Source organism: Musca domestica, unplaced genomic scaffold (assembly GCF_030504385.1).
Source record: "Musca domestica strain aabys unplaced genomic scaffold, Musca_domestica.polishedcontigs.V.1.1 5, whole genome shotgun sequence".
NCBI classification, from domain to species: domain Eukaryota; kingdom Metazoa; phylum Arthropoda; class Insecta; order Diptera; family Muscidae; genus Musca; species Musca domestica.
The window spans coordinates 4,018,361-4,031,664 of NW_026712346.1; the positions used below are offsets into that span (position 1 = coordinate 4,018,361).

General features: G+C 35.4%; 1 protein-coding gene across 8 annotated transcripts in view; it reads right to left on the reverse strand.

The window, feature by feature from the left end:
* The window catches only part of LOC101893166 (protein son of sevenless), a 292,107-nt gene that overhangs the window by 169,529 nt on the left and 109,274 nt on the right, over nt 1-13,304 (reverse strand). The gene's annotated exons all lie outside the window — the stretch shown is intronic.

Genomic DNA, 13,304 nt, shown 5'->3' on the forward strand with positions numbered 1-13,304 from the left:
TGGTCATTTTTTCTTTCAATACAAACCTAACTCGGGGTAGAAAGAATATGTAGAAAAAAAAATTTATCCAAAACGTTCCGCCGTTCTCAACTGATTCAATTACCAACGAACAACAATAGGCGTGGTCAGTTCCTCAGCGGCCAAATAAATACCTAGGACTGGATGTAAGGTCAACAGTTTCTCGTATAATAATTTTCAAGCCGATATCTTCATTATTTGGCAAATATAAGGATTTTAGATAAATCGAAATAGTGAGCGTAAAAGTAGGCGTTTTTCTTTAAAATCCTAACTCGGGGTCCTAACAAACGTTTGTACAAAAAATTATGCATATCGGTCCAGCCGTTCTCAACTGATTCCATTACCAACGAACAACAAGAGGTTTTCTTCCCCCTTAGAAATGTCAAATAAGGGCCAAAAAATGAAAAAAGTGACAAAGACCCCGAAAATACCTTAAATCATATGATGGTGATACCAAAACGTGATAATTTTTTGCAAAGATGGTTTCTTCTTAAATTATCAACATAAGCTAAAATTAGTACGAAAAATATGGTTAAAATGTAGAATATACTTGAAATCGGGTTGTTCCGTTATCAGGGGTTATGATCCATATCATGACCCGGCAAAGAGATTAAAGGTATCTTGAATGTTTAGGTAGAATTTCTATTTTGCGTTCTTTATAGTCGGTATTTGACTGATTGCAGTCCCAATGTATTTTGCATTTTGTGTTCTCATTTGACAATTTATTGAAAGAAGCAGGTCCACTTTTTGAAATTAGCCCCATAACGCTTCTTTGGTCATTTTTGTTTGTTTAAATGTGTTCGCATCTTCCAGCGAACGATGTAGGTCCTGGAGTAGAAAGCATTTAACATCGTATTGCCAATCAAACCAATAAAAAATGTACACTTCAATATAGAAAAAAGAAAAAGAATCTTCAACTGGTTCGCTGATTTTTTTGCGGCAAATTTTTAAAGGTCCGTACGAAGTTTGTCGGTAGAATGTACTATTATTTTGAAATTCGATTCCATTGAAAAATTGTCGATTTTCCCGATCTTAGAATTTTCATATAAAGCGACAGCGGATAAAATTGCTATTTATAGATTTTATGTATTTATTGGGTATTACGAATAAATACATAAAATCTATAAATAACAGTTTTATCCGTTGTGGCTTTATACTACCCAAAAAAAAACCTACACATCATATTAGAATTCCAAAAAAAAAAAAAAAAAAACACTACAAATGTACATTCGAAAATAGTAAGTCAAAATGGAAAAAAATACGCAATATAAAACATTACTATTGTACATTTTAAAAGTCAAAATGAAAATGTTCAAATTTAAAATTTTTACGCGATTTTTTTGGATTTTATTCTTTTTTGCCAAGAGGCAATTCCGAATTTGTCTAAATCGTTAAAATCGGTCCGGCGGTCTTTATGTTATAAGAGTAGTAACTAACACAACTTTCTTTTACATATAGAGAGTTAGATTTAAAAATAGGCGCGTTCCTCAGCCCCTAAATAAGTACTTAGGGTTGGATGGAAAGCCAACAGCATCTCGTGTAATAATTCTCAAACCGATATCTTCACTATTTTGGCAAATATAAAGATTTTAGATAAATCGAAAAATGGGCGTAAAAGGAGGCGTGGTCAATATTTTTTTCTTTAAAAACCTAACTCGGGGTATGAGAAATTGGTCCAACCGTATATATATATAAATCATATATATATATATATATATATATATATATATATATATATATATATATATATATATATATATATATATATATATATATAAATATATATAAATATATATATATATATATATATATATATATATATATATATATGGTTTTAAAATTAAAGTATATATATATGCATATATAATTTAATTCAGTAAAGATCATTATTACAGTCTAGTTCAAGTTGCAGTGAAAGTTATACAGACAAAAGTACGAAGCTGGACAGGAAAAACATTCCATGGTTTGCTCGGACCCTAAGAATAAATGATCGTTCAAACACTAAGGATATAAAAATATATTAAATAAAAATATGTAAAATATATAAAAAGAAAGAGAAAGAAGCCCCAAAACAGATCCCTGTTGGACACCACTATTAATAACTAGGTCCCTAGATGATGTTCCATTAAGGCACACAAACTGTGATCGGTCATGCAGATACAAATATATTAATTTACAATCAGTGCTACTAAACTCAAAGTTATTCTTCAACTTTTGTATCAGCAATACATTATCGACCCTGTCGAAAACTTTCGATAAATCAAGAGCGGCAAGTAAAAACTTATTGCAAACTAATATAATGTTTAATTCCCTCCTTTGTATTCATTTATTTGTCTATTATAAAATGTAAAAGATACAGCTCGGCAACACACAGCCGAAGTACATATTCTTAGCGTATTTGTGGCATTAAAATGTTTGTGGTTTTGTACTGTTTAGAGTACAAACCGATACAAAATGAAAAGTTTATGATTTCGTATGAGCGGTACGTTATTCGATTGTTTTGATGCTTAAATTAGTTTTTGTAGCAATTAAGAAAAATATTTTTAAATGAAATCATGTTAAATAGAAAATAGATTTACTCCACGACAACTTCTAACACTAACAACCGTTAGCATTTACTCATTAATTTTATTGTTTTTTTAAATAGTTTTATCATAATTTTGGTATTTTCCACCAAAAAATCGGCAAAATATCGGAAGCAAGCAAGCAAACTGTTGTAACACTCTAAAAAGCAAGTAGTGTATGTCATAAATCGCTAATTAAAATAATACAAGATACTTTTAAATTTTTCACATACACATATTTTTACTGAAAAAATAAAATATATATGTCTCATTAAAAATATCTGGAATCTTCAACGTGAATATGTTGGTTGCCGGATAAACACCAAAAGTCAATATTAATAAACCTATATATTAAAGCTTATATTTCATATATTAAACAATATACTAAAAGTGGCAATTATATAATGCTTATATTTTATATATTAAACTCTATATATTAAAAGTGGCAATTATATGCCTATGTTTTTGTCTGTTAATTTTATACCTTATATCTGAAATAATATAAATTTTTTAGAAAAAATTCATTCTGAGTCTCTGAAGAAAAGATATGTGTAAATAAATGCAAATGTTTTTGTGAATTTGATATCATTCAGTTTATATATTAACATCTAATAGAGGTTTTAAGTTCTTAGAGTAAATTTAGTTTAGGGCCCTTTATATATAGCCTTACCAATACACAACGGGCCTTTTGAAATGTTATAAAGAGCCCTGGATTGCTTCAAAATTAATTGATTGACCCACGTTTAAGGTCAATTTTCAGTATAGTCCAATTTCAGTTAGCCCCGATTTCAAGTATTTTTTTACATTTTAGTCATATTTTCATATTGGAGAAATACTACAGGCAAAAAATTATTAATATAGGTCCACGTCTTGTATAGCCTTTATCGTATCTTTGCCCTGACTTGTGTTATTTCGAAGTCCATGTTCGTAACAGATTTTGTATGGCGACAAATTTAATGTAGAGGCGTTGATATTAGATCTTGAGAGCAAATTAATTTTTTCAAAACTCTCAAAATAGCTTAAATTATGGACCTATACTGAAAAATTATTCCTATGAGGAATAATCTCATTTCAATTTTTTTTTATGTGTTATTCCACACCTTGCGGAAGATACCAGTCAAATATATCCAAGGCCGCCGAACACAATACCAAAATCAAAGGAGAAAATACCATTTCTTCTTAATGAGAACCCAAAATAAAAAAAAAGAATTGAAATGAGATGAAAAATATGATTAAAATGTTAAAAATCGTTGTTGTAGCAGTAATACATGCTTGTTGTAGCAGTAATACATCTTCTGGAGTGAGTTGAGTAGGTTTGGCGGTGAAATTAAAGAAGTGCAAAGTATTGTGCGGGCCTGTATTTCACGCCGTCGTGTCCAATACGAATTGAGACGACTGCACCATCCTAAACGTAATTGCGCCAAAACTAACCTGGTTTGTCTATGTATCTGACGTTCTTTAGCTGCAATGGATGGGGTGGACTTCGAAGACAGCATTCATCCTGTAATTGCTGATGGCATCCGTGACTGCATCAGTATGAATGCCACTCAGACCTGATCTAGAGACTCTATCTTACAGCGTTGAACCACCTCCGAGGGGTTGTAAAAAGTTTTTGAAATCAGGGACCTCCTAACCAATTTATTATTCAGAGTAGTATGAAGTAATCTAAGGCTCTCCAGAGCTCCATGTTAAATGGTCTGAATGGTGTGTGGTGTTTCAAATATTGGGGTTCATTTTATTTGGTTAATGAAGTTTGGTTTTATGGGCTTTTTATCTGCAAACTACATATAATCAAATCCACCACACTCCAGATTGCAAAGTAAAATATTAAGTTAATTTGGAAATATTGCAAAATTGTCGAAAATAAAAATAGCTTTTTTAAACCAAAATTTATGACATTTCTATGGTAAATATTAAAGCTACACATTTCATTAGTTTAGACAGATATTTTTCCTCCCATGGTTTCTGTTAGGGTAACCCTAGTAGTAACATAACAAGTAAAAAAACATTAAGATCGGCCGGGCCAACCTTTTAATACCCTCCACCTTAGGGTAAAGGAAACATTAGAAGAAATGTGGCAAAAACCATTAAAATGCCGAATATCGGGAGGTACCGTTATATAGGGGCTATACCAAATCGTGGACCTACACATGCAAGCTTTCGCCAAAGGAGCTAGAACCTATTATAACCTACAAATACCAATTTTTAGACATATCCGTGAAAAAATGTGGCAAAAATCATCAAATTACCGAATATCGGGAGGTACCGTTATATGGGGACTATACCAAAACGTGGACCTATAATTACAATGACTCGCCACACGAACTGGGACCCATTATGACCCACAAATACCAATTTTTAGACAAATCAGTGAAAAAATGTGGCAAAAACCATTAAAATACCGTATATCGGGAGGATATGGAGGCTATACCAAATCATGGACCCATACATGCAATGTTTCGCCACCGGAGATGGAACCCATTATGACCAACAAATACCAATTTTTAGACAAATCCGTGAAAAAATGTGGCAAAAATAATCAAAATACCAAATATCGGGAGGTACCTTTATATGGGGGCTATACCAAAACAGGGACCCGTTCTGACGTACAAATACAAATTTTTAGACAAATCCATGAAAAAATGTGGCATAAATCATCAAAATATCGAATATCGGGAGGTACCGTTATATTGGGACTATACCAGAACGTGGACCGATATATATCATTTTCAATACCAACCATCCTAGACACAATACAAATTGCTCTGCTAAATTTTGACGCTCTATGTCAAATAATGTGGGCTGTATCGTGATTTCAACAGACAGACAGACGGACATAGTTAAATCAACTTAGAATTTTATGCTGATTATGAATATATATACTTTGTGGGGTCTACGACGAATATTTAAGGATGTTACAAACGGAATGACAAAGTTAATTTACCCTCCTTTCCAAGGTGGAGGGTATAAAAATGTAACAATCTGGCAACACCAAGCGGTGTTGCATTGCCTCAGTAGCATATCTTTATTCAGTTCTGTTCAACCATCGACCTCTGTAACAACTTAACATTTTGTAACAAATAAAACAGTTTGGTCAAAATAAAAACAAAAGAACATAACAATTTGGCGACAAGGATTGTGAATTGAAACCAGTGCACAGTAACAAACTGTACACAAAAGGAATTTCACAATTTCATAAGAACTTTCAACAAGTTTGCTATCAAGACATCGCCTACAATAAAAGTTGTGGCAGGAAGAATTTTCAAAAAAAAAAAAAATCTTCAGCGATCAACACACATACAAGCAAAAGATTGAGTCTCACATATCCCAGTCAGCATTTTTTGGATTTTTTAATCACACTCGAGTCTTTTTTGATCCGGTTGCGCGATTAAAAAGCTGAAATATGAGCGCATTTTCTGATCATAAATGACTCATTTGTCGGGGGAAAAACATGACCTCCCGCGACTCTTCTAAATAAAGCGCATATGAGTCTTCCCCTAGATTAGTTAAGAGTCTTTTTCGACCATTTTCGAGTCGTTTTCTAATAATTTATTGCTCTAAAACGCTTAATTTTTGAATATTTTTCGAATCTTTTTTAAAGCATTTTTTGATCATTTATGAGTCTTAAGTGAGTAATTTATTAGTCTTTTAAGTGTCATATATCACTCATCTGTATATTAATTTAGGGGTCTTTTTTGAGTCCCCTTTGTCTTAATTTCGAGTCATTTATGAGTGCTTACGATTCTACGAATCACGTACGTGATTTCTAAATATTTGGATGTACCGTAAAAAATAGAATTTAATTATATATGTTCATATAAATATTTATTTAAAATAAAAATAATTCAGCTTTTATGATTATAATTTGTACTGTTATATCAATAAATGCGATTGTAAAAAAATATAGTAAAAAATTAAATAAGAAAATGAAATAAAAATATGAAAAATCAAAAAATAAAAAATCATGAACTGAATCATGTAACGCGGTCTCTAGCGTGAACAAAATGTTTTTGTAGGATTGTGTTCATATCCTTGTCGTTGATTGAGTATTTGAGATGACACATATCTGAAATAAAATATGTACAAGTCTGTCCATTTTACTAATTCTTTATATACGTGTTAAAAAGACAAACTTACTTTTGATTACTGTAACTAAATAATACTTTTCTGCACTCTGATTTACCTTGTCCCCTTCCAGCTGTATTGGCAGGCTAATTTATCTGAAAAAAACCTTTCGGGTTTTGCAATAAACTCTTTCTGGAAATAGATTATCAAAAAAATATATAAGTATTAATAATTTATAAAGTAGTGAATTAATCAATCAAATACCCAATTTTCTATACTTACAAATCAAGTTCTGTCTCATTTTCACCAATTCACGTTTCTGGACATTTTCTTCATTTTTCTCATATTCAGTTTTACTTCTTTATTGCAAAATTAAATTTTCTGCCTCTTTTTTGCCATCGTTTTTATTTTAGCCTTTTCTATTTTAGTAATTTAACTTGCTGACATTTTCTTTATAAAAATTAATAAATAAACAAAGAGAAAAACGTACACTTTTTCATATTTTTTAACTTTTCAATATTATACACTTTTGCTGTTGACGCCTTCATGCACTTTTTATAAATGAACAGTAATTGAACTTTTTGATAGTCAGTCCAGAAACAAAATACCCCTTGCATAACAAAACAAGCAGCATTTATGCACTTATCTGTGCACAATATGCACAAAAAATGCATAATTTTGATCACTTTTTAAACAGCTGCAAGATCTATTTAGACTAATCATTTTACAATATCTAGATGATCGCAATACGATAATAAATAACGGAAAATTGTCACATTTTGCACATCTCAATGATTGATTTGCGATTCCCCTACATTTTGTTGTTGTATACTAAATTGATCTCTTTTCACTCATTAGAGAGAGTCATTTTCGAGTCGCTTTTCGATCATACAAGTCAGTTAATCATTTTTTGGTCACCAAAAAGACTCGATGAAGTCTCACCAAAGTGATTTTTTCAAAAACAATCTTCCAAATGCTAGCTGGGTATAAAACAATTTTCTACCCTCAACACACACACAACAATGCAAAGTTGGAAATTTCATAATTTTTTGCACACACATACATAATTACGACGGCAGCGTCTCTAACAAATTTGTAACGGCTAAAACACAGACACTAGAAAAATCTAAACATGTCGGAACAAGCAAATATTGTGCAATTACTAGCAAAACAGCAGGAACAATTTGCGCAGCAACAGGAATTGCTAAATAAACTCACACAAATCATCGCTGGACAACAAGGTGTATACACAGTTTCATCATCAGTTCCAGGTGGAGAGTCATCAGTGGCAAAAGCCCACCTCATGGAATCTCTAGCTAATTCCATGACGGATTTTCACTATGAGCCTGATAGTGGTTTATTATTTGAATCGTGGTATAATCGTTTCAGACATATTTTCGAAAGGGAAGCAAGTGCACTAGACGATGCATACAAAGTAGGACTTTTGTGGAGAAAAATGTCCAACCACATTCATGAATGTTTCAAGAATTTCGTTCTACCAAAACAACCACAAAATCTTTCATTGGCAGACACGATCAAGAACCTTACATGTCTGTTTGGAAGAACAGAAACACAAGTAAGTCAACGATACAATTGTCTTCAGACCACAAAGAAGGAAAGTGAAGATTTTAAGGAATACGCTAGTCGTGTAAGTCTTCAATGTGAATTTTTTAAACTGGGTGACTTAACAACAGACCAGTTTAAGTGTTTCATAATTGGTCTTAAAACGTCACAAGACAGTGACAAAAAAGTGACACAGCCCTAATTGAAGGAATCCAAAAACAGTGCAACAAAAACAGAAGATACCAAAAACAATATGTTGGTATTGTGAAGATATGCATTATGCAAAGCATTGCCCCTACTCCAACCACAAGTGTACCAAATGTCACCAGATTGGTCACAAAGATCGTTTTTGCAACAGCATGCACAGGCAGAACAGACCAAACAACAACAACAAACATCAACAGAGCAAACCCAATTATGACAAAAATTCTAAGAAGAACAGTGTGACTCATCAGAATTTCAACAGGAATAATTCAAAAGTCAATACAAAAACGATATTGTCAACAAAGTAAGTACACTTCAAGGAATTAAGAAAATATGTCACAGTGAGTATAACTTCAAAACAAGTGAAATTACAAGTGGATACAGCCGCCGACATAAGCATAATTTCTGAGTCAACTTGGAAACGCATGGGAACACCTTAAACAACCCCAACAACAGAGACCGCCAATGACGCAAATGCTGAGGAAATAAAATTTCTAGCTAAATGTTCAACAGAAGTCTCAAAAGGAGATAAATGTGAAATAGTGCAATATTTCAGACGTGGATTCACTAAATGTACTGGGCATAGTTTGAATTGAAAAATTTAATTTATGGAACATCCCAATTATAACGTCAAATCAAAAAAAGTTCAACGAGGAAATATGAAAATTTCCAGTAACAAATGATATGATTGCAGAAGCAACAAAATCAGATAAAATTTTTCAGAAAATTTTATCATACATGGAAAAAGGATGGCCTGAGAAACAAAATCAAGTGGACAAACAAGTAGCACCTTATTTCAAACATAAGGATGAATTATCACAGTTTGACGGATGTCTACTTTTAAATTCCAGAATAATTATTCCACAAAAATTCAGGAAGAAATCTTTAACACAACTTCATCGTGGACATTTTGCAATTGAAAAATGCAAAACGCTAGCAAGGAATTATGTCTATAGACGACGACAACATAGACGAAGATATTGAAGACTACGTCAAAAGATGTCAAAATTGTCAATTAGTATGTAAAAATCCAGTCAAAACAGACTTATCATCATGGCCATTAACAACAAGAGCGCTAGAACGAGTTCACATCGACTACGCTGGTCCAATTAAAGGATTTTACTACCTTTTAATAGTGGATGCATACTCAAAGTATCCAGTCATTTATCAAACATCTTCAATCACAGCTACGTCTACAATCAAATTAATGAACGAATACGTTTCCCAATTCGGAAACCCGGAGCAGCTCGTGTCAGACAACGGAACACAGTTCTGTTCCAACAATTTTGAGCAATGTTGCAAAGAAAGAGCCATTCAACATACACGCACAGTTCGTTTTCATCCCAGCTCAAACGGACAAGCCGAAAGGTTTGTTGACACTTTCAAAAGAGCTATAAAAAAGATGGAAGGGGGAGATTTATTCCAAATGTAAATTCATCGTCTGCTGGGTTCATTACCAGCTGAAGAATTTCTAGGACGCAAAATGAGAACCATATTCGACGCTCTTAGAAAGCCTTTAACATCAGCTCTGGAAAGAAATGAGAAAATGGAAAATCAGTATAATGCTAAACACGGAACTAAGCCTAAATCGTTCAAGCCAGGAAATTTAGTTTATGCAAAAGAGTTCCGTCACAACAAATCAGAATGGGTTCCTGAAGAAATAATGAAGAACAGGTACAGTCACTTACGACACAGCAATATGGGTCGGAAATCGCAAAAAGTTAATCAAGGCTCATGCATATCAACTTCGTACAAAATTAACAAGTGAGGTTTCTGCATCATCAGACAACATATTAGCTCTTGATATATTACTTCAAGACTTCAACGTTCAATTGCCTCCTATGGATTATACAGCATCACAACAATCAAATGAAGATTTCAGTACTCCACCAAGTTCGCCCATCATCCACTATCCACAGAGAAGACAGCCAGTTGAAGTAATAATGTTCAACCATCCACCTCTGTAACAACGTAACATTTTGTAATAAATAAAACAGTTTGGTCAAAATAAAAACAAAAGAATATAACACTTTCCCAAGCAAATAAATTATTAAAGACTCCGATTAGAAAAGTATAAAATTTACAGACAAAAACATAGATAATATCAAATGTTGACACTTTCTGTCTATTACGATTTTATTGACCTTTTAATTCAAATTGGCAAATTAAAATTATTTATAAATTGCTCTTATATCTGTCCATTATCTCTTGAAATATATAATCAACATTTAATAGTAATAAACTTAGTGGCTTCCTTTGCTATAGCTTTGATACCTTTGTAATTGTCTCATAGATCTTAAATGCCCAGTTGATAGATTTTTTGATATTTTAAATGAATTTATATTACAATGTGTTCCAACTGTTTTAGATAAAAAAACTCTAATAAATATCCATGGATAACACCGGTATCGTATTCAAATTTTTTTTAAACAAACTAGCTGGCCCGGTCCGCGTTGCCGGCCCGTAGTTTTAGTCTTTAATGCATAGTTTTTAAAGCATAATAATTCACAGATCTGGCTCTATCACAATGTAGGCGGACCTGATACATCTATATATATAAAAAATCAATTGTTGTTCGTTGGTAATGGAATCAGTTGAGAACTGCTGAATCGATTTTCGTAATTTTTTATTGTACAAACGCTTGTCATACCCCGAGTTAGATTTTAAAAAATATTGGCAACCCCTAGTTTTACGCCCACTATTGCATATATTTGCCAAATAATAAAGATATAGGTTTTGAAATTATTACACGACATACTGTTGACCTTCTGTCCGATTATCGGAAGCATAGCTGGATGCTACCGGGCGCGTCCACAGGTTGCGGATTGGGCAGCTGCGAATAAATAAGCAGTCGCGGACAACTCAGCGGTACCGGGGGGAGAGTTTCGGAACAAATATCCGAGTGCCCATGATCCCTGGTTCGACGAGGCGAACAACTGGCGCCTCAAACTATCCAGTGATCGATGTTGGTCTACCGAAGATTAAGACCCCCTAACGCTGGGGTGTTACGTAAACCGTGTCCATCAGTGTTCCTCGGTTTGCAGTCAGGGTACCCACTGTATTCGTACGGTTGCCTCACTGATACCTGGGCGCCTCAGTGAGTAACAAGTCCTTGCCATGGTAGGGAGGCTATGCCATGGTGGACCTCGTCTCCTTCAAGTCCGACTTTTTCATATGGAGAAAAATAATTACATAAACAGAAACAAACCCCCAACTACCACCAATGACACTATTGCTTCCAAGGAAGCAACGACCAAGGACCGGTCGCAGGACACGATTTCCAACTCGGGAGGGGACGACTCTATACTGAATTACAGTGACGTCATCCATGACAGTATTCAGCAACATAGTGAGCAATTGTCCGCTCTCCTGGAAAAGACAAAAACGCTAAGGCTCAGTCAGGAAAGTGTTCCTTCTGGCTTTGGAAATGACTCACTACTTTCGGATGAGGAACTTGACATCACGGTCATTTCCTCCTCTCAAAGTGGTAAGTCATTTCAAAACGCCACCAAGAACACTCCCAGCGAGACTTACGCAGAGTCCCAAATCCAGGAGGGATCATCGTTGGTCACCTCCGATGTTATCAGCCTCGATCGGTAAGACGCCCTACCCTACCTCTCATGATGGCGCCGACCCGAAGGAGGCGAAAGCAAAGCGGGACTATAAAAGGTGGGTAAATTATTGTAAAAATATTATCGGCAAGACCCCGCGCAGATAACGGAGAGAGGATTCTGATTAAGATGAACCTCAAGGTAACTGCAAAGTTGGAAAAGAACCACTCGCATTTACCAAGCTGTTCTCTTAATCAGACTCTTCTACCTCTCCTACCATTTGCTATAAACAGTAGGGTAAACCAACCTGTGGTTCAACCCTCTGTTGAGGGCCCTGCGAAGGTCAGCAAATCCAGCACCGATAACAAGACTAGAGGTGACGGCTAGTGCTGACCCTGCTGGGTCAAATCCACCTGCCAAAAAGCGCAGGAACAAGAAGGCCAAGAAACCGGAGCCCATGATAGCCGTAGCCTCGGCAGTTCCAACGAAAGCCGATACCTCTTCACGCCCAGCGTTGAAAAGGGGTCGGTCTACAGAGGAACCACACCCTGAGGCCAAGAAGGCATCTACGGCCCCGGCTTCTCGACCTATGCCCACAACTTCCACTCCGTCCCCCAGCAAGTTGGTCGTGACCAAACCGCCCCCACCAGCCCCTTCAAGCTCTGAGCCTGACAAGTTCCACAAGGGGGAGGTCAAGTCACAAACGGCAGGCCAAACAAGACGGAAGAGGAAATACTCTCAGACCATCTACCCGGACAATCTTCGGGTAGCAATCATCGACAAGGCTGAACCGGAAGGTAAAATCAGCGACAGTCGATGGCTGCTATTCGAAGATCGACTGAAGGAGCTTGTCTTCATGGAGAGGGTGACCCACGAAGTATGCAGTTCGGCAGTGCAACCCTTTACAGAGGCGTTAAAGTCATGTGCTGTGAAAACCAGGAATCTAAGGATTACCTTGTCACAGCAGTATCTGGCTTTCGCGACCTCTGGCAGGGATGTGATCTGGCGGCTGTATCCTTAAAGGACATCCCCTGTCGTAAGGTATTGACAGCTTGGGTACCACCACCATCCGTGGATCCGGCACGCATCCTGACAACACTGGGCAAGCAGAACCCCAACCTCAAAACAGACAACTGGCGTCTTGTCAGTTCAAACACTGAGGGAGGGGGCCTGGTCATCAAAGTATCTATGGATACGGATGGCCAGGAATACCTTCAAGCTCGTGGGGGAAAATTGCACTTCGGCCCTGGATGGATCCGTTTCCGGCTAACGACGTTGCATTAGGTGGAAGAAAACAGCAGCTACTTAGCATCATAATCTGCATCACTGCAAAGCAGCT